The sequence below is a fragment of the Rhinolophus ferrumequinum genome, chromosome 25 (genome assembly GCF_004115265.2).
Source record: "Rhinolophus ferrumequinum isolate MPI-CBG mRhiFer1 chromosome 25, mRhiFer1_v1.p, whole genome shotgun sequence".
NCBI lineage: Eukaryota > Metazoa > Chordata > Mammalia > Chiroptera > Rhinolophidae > Rhinolophus > Rhinolophus ferrumequinum.
In genome coordinates, this window is record NC_046308.1 from 7,025,730 (window position 1) to 7,029,832 (window position 4,103).

The window sequence follows — 4,103 nt, forward strand, 5'->3', positions numbered from 1 at the left end:
ACAAAAACCCCACAAATAACCTGATTTAAAAGTGGGCAGAGAAAGTAAATAGGCATTTTTCCAAAGAAGCCATACAAACGGCCACAGGTACATGAAAAGAGGCTCGCCATCATGAATCATCAGGGAAATGCAAATCAAAACCACAATGAGCTATCACCTCACACCTGTGAGAATGGCTGTCATCAACAAAGCAAGCCATAATAGTGTTTGCGAGGACCGGAGAAAAGAGAACCCTCTGGCACTGTTGGTGGGAATGTAAATTGGTGTAGCCACTGTGGAAAACAGTATGGACGTTCCTCAAAAAATTAAAAATAGAACTACTGTATGATCAGGCAATCCGTATTTATCCAAAGGAAATGAAATCAGGATCTTGAAGAGATGTCTGCACGCCTGTGTTCACTGAAGCATTATTCACATTTGCCAAGACATGGAAACAAACTTAGTGCCCACCAACAGATGAATGGATAAAGAGGTATGGTATAGACACATCATGGAATATGTCAGCCTTGAGAAAGAAATCCTGCCATTTGCAATGATATGGATGGAACGTGAGGGCGCTATGCTAATGAGACAATTTAGTGAAAGACAAATACTGTATGATCCCAGTTTTCTGTGGAATCTGAGAATGCCAAACTCATAGAAACAGTACAATGGTGGTTACCAGGGGTTGGGGCGTGAGGGAAATGAGTGAATGTTGGTCAAATAGTAGAAATTTCCAGTTATAATTTTCAGTTATAAGATGAATAAATTACGTAGATTTAATGTACAGCATGTTGATTATAGTTAATAATACAGTATTATATATTTGCAAGTTGCTGCAAGAATAGGTCTTAAATGTACTCACGAGAAAAAAGAAATGGTAAGAAATGGTAATTATGTGACGTGATGGAGATGTCAGTTAGTGCCAAGGTGGTAATCATGTTGCATTATATAAATGTATCAAATCAACACGTTGTGGACTTTAAACTTATACAATGTTACATGTCAATTATATCTCAATAAAGTTGAAAAAAAAGTACTAGAAAAAAAGTAGGAGAAAAATTTTAAATAATCTCAGAGTGGAAAAGCCTTTCTAGGCATGACATAAAAGCGAGAGGCATAAAAGAAAGCATTGACTAGAAAAGCCCCACAAAAAAATAAACAAACAACCCCCCTCCCAAAACAAAACCAAAAGGCATAAACTAAGTAAAAAGATAAATGAGAATTGGCAGAAAGCATTTGCACTACATATGACAGACCAAATGTTAATTGACTTGATATATATATATATATATATATATATATATATATATAGAGAGAGAGAGAGAGAGAGAGAGAGAGAGAGAGAGAGAGAGAGATAAAGCATCTATAAATCAATTTTAAAGAAACAGACAACCAGTCTAATAGGATAACGAATAGGGACATGAACAGTTAGCTCGTGGCAGAGGAGGAACATGACTTCATACAGGCCAAGCCGCTCAGCTCAGTCCTAAGAAGAGAAATGCAAATTGACGCGAGAGTGAATTGTTATTTTTCACCTTTCTGATTATCAGAGTTAAAAGAATTCTGATAAACTGTGTTGGTGAGGGTGTGAGGAAACCCAGACATGACAGGGCGTGGGGTGTAAATTAGTCAAACCTCTATGAAGGGTAATATAACAGTATCTATAATTAAACTGTAACTATCCTTTGACTTAGAAGTTCCATTTCTATGAATTTCTCAAGTAAATTGAGGATATAAATCTCAGCACTGTTGGTAATGGGAAAAGGCTGGAAACCACCTAAATGTCCATCCACGGGAAATTCATTTACATGCACCCATGGAATTCTATGTATCTGCTAAGGAGAAAGGGGACACTTTCCCTGTGTGCTGCTGTAGAACCTCCTCCCCCACACCTTACTAACTGAAAAAAGCAAGCTGTCTTGGCGAAGGAGTGCTGCATTCAGAGACGAGAGGGAGCCACGTTTCTCCGTGTACCTCTGCAGAGGACCTCCAAACCGCCTTCCCGTCCTTCCTGGGCACAGAGCTCCACTCGCTTCCCAGCCTCCTTCCTACATATGAAGGATTGCCCACCAGACTGACGTCTGGACAAAGAAACAGACGCAGCCCATAAAACCTTCCCATGTGCCATCATTAATGCCTTTTTCTCCTCTGGTTGTGACTCTGGGAATCAGGTGTTGACCTTAGAGTCACACTAAGGAAAAAGCCTGGGTCCCTGAGTTCCTGCCTGGAGGGCGACATTTGTGTCACAAAGTGAGCAGCGACTGACTTTGTGTTTAGCCATTGGAATGTCTTGGCTTATCTGTTGTGGCAGCTCTGTTAACTATTATGGTATCTTTTTGATGTATTAGTTCTTCAAAGCAAAACCCAACAAAACTAAGTCTCTTTCTCTCTGTTGGTTCCTTTCAGACTGTGGATTAACACCTCACCCGGTATTTCATAGTTGGGCCTTGGTCAACTGCTTTGGCATCAGCTTCAGGGGCTCCAGCCTCAAACAGGAGCCCAGACACTTGCTGTTTATGTTAACTTTTTTTTTTTTTTTTTAAAGATTTTATTGGGGAAGGGGAACAGTACTTTATTGGGGAACAGTGGGTACTTCCAGGACTTTTTTCCAAGTCAAGTTGTTGTCCTTTCAATCTTAGTAGTGGAGAGTGATGTTCAGCTTCAAGTTGTTGTCCTTTCAGTCTTAGTTGTGGAGGGCGCAGCTCAGCTCCAGGTCCAGTTGCCGTTGCTAGTTTCAGGGGGCGCAGCCCACCATCCCTTGGGGGGAACCGGCAACCTTGTGGTTGAGAGGACGAGCTCCAACCTACTGAGCCATCCGGAAGCTCAGCGGCAGCTCAGCTCAAGGTGCCCTGTTCAATCTTAGTTGCAGGGGGCGGAGCCCACCATCCCTTGCGGGACTCAAGGAATTGAACTGGCAACCTTGTGGTTGAGAGCCCACTGGCCCATGTGGGAATTGAACCGGCAGCCTTCGGAGTTAGGAGCTCGGAGCTCCAACTGCCTGAGCCACCGGGCCAGCCCGACACTTGCTGTTTAGATGTGTCCCTTTCCTCTGCTCCTCTGCTGTTAAAACACACTTATCTTTGCACAGCTCAGCCCATCCTGCCAGGATTCTTCGCATCCTCCTGTGGCTTTTGCTCACAGTTAGGTATCTGGTTGAAATGCACACATTTGACCGGGTACCCAGCCCCCTTCCTGTCCAAGGTCCTCTCAGTCCTCCCTGCATCCTCCCTCGGTGCCCAGCCCTGGAATGTCCATGGAATAAAACAGTTTGCAAGATCCTTATTTCCCACCTTCTTGTAGTCCATTCTCCACAGAATGAGAAACCGTAAGTTTAAGATACAAATTAAGCAAGCCATCCTATTCTAAACTGCTTACCACTGTGTCAAAGGCCCTGACACTGCCCATTTCTCCTCTCCTTGTTCACTCTCCCCTTGTTCACTAGGCCCCATTCTTTCCATTTCTCTAACACATGCCAGGGTGGTTCCATCTTAAAGCCCTTGCACTGGCTGTTCTCTCTCCCTGGAAGGCTGTCCCTTAGCTCTTTGTAAGACACAATTTAGGTCTCACGTGTCACTGCCCGACTCCAGGATCTAGAACCCGTGCACTCTGCATCAACCATATCTTTCCTGTATTCATTTCATTCACAGCCCTGTCACTCTTGAAATCATCTCTTGTTTGGTTAAAGATAAGTCTCTCCCACTAGAGTGTAAGCCCCCTGGAAGTCAGGAGGGCCAGGGTCGCTCTGGTTCAGGCCTGCACACATTGAAGATTCAACCAATGCGCGCCGAATGCGCGAGGTCGGGTCATTTCGCTACGCGGGGGCCAGTGCGGGGCACAGAAGGGGCACGGGTGGCCGGGCACCACCCGAGGGCAGCGGGCCCCCAGTCACGACCCAAACCCGCTCCGAGGTGGGAGCAGGCACTGGCAGCTGCGAGCCTCGGGGCAGCTCCGCCTGGGGCGAGGAGGCGGTGGTGGGCACGCCCCCTGCGCCCCGCCCCGCGCCTGCCCATTGGCGGCCGCGCCAGGGGCAGGGAGAGGTCGCGGGCGCAGTGATCCCCTGGGGCCCACGACTCCGCACACTCTGCCCGCGCGCCGCCCGGCACACCGGCTCCCAGTGCAGC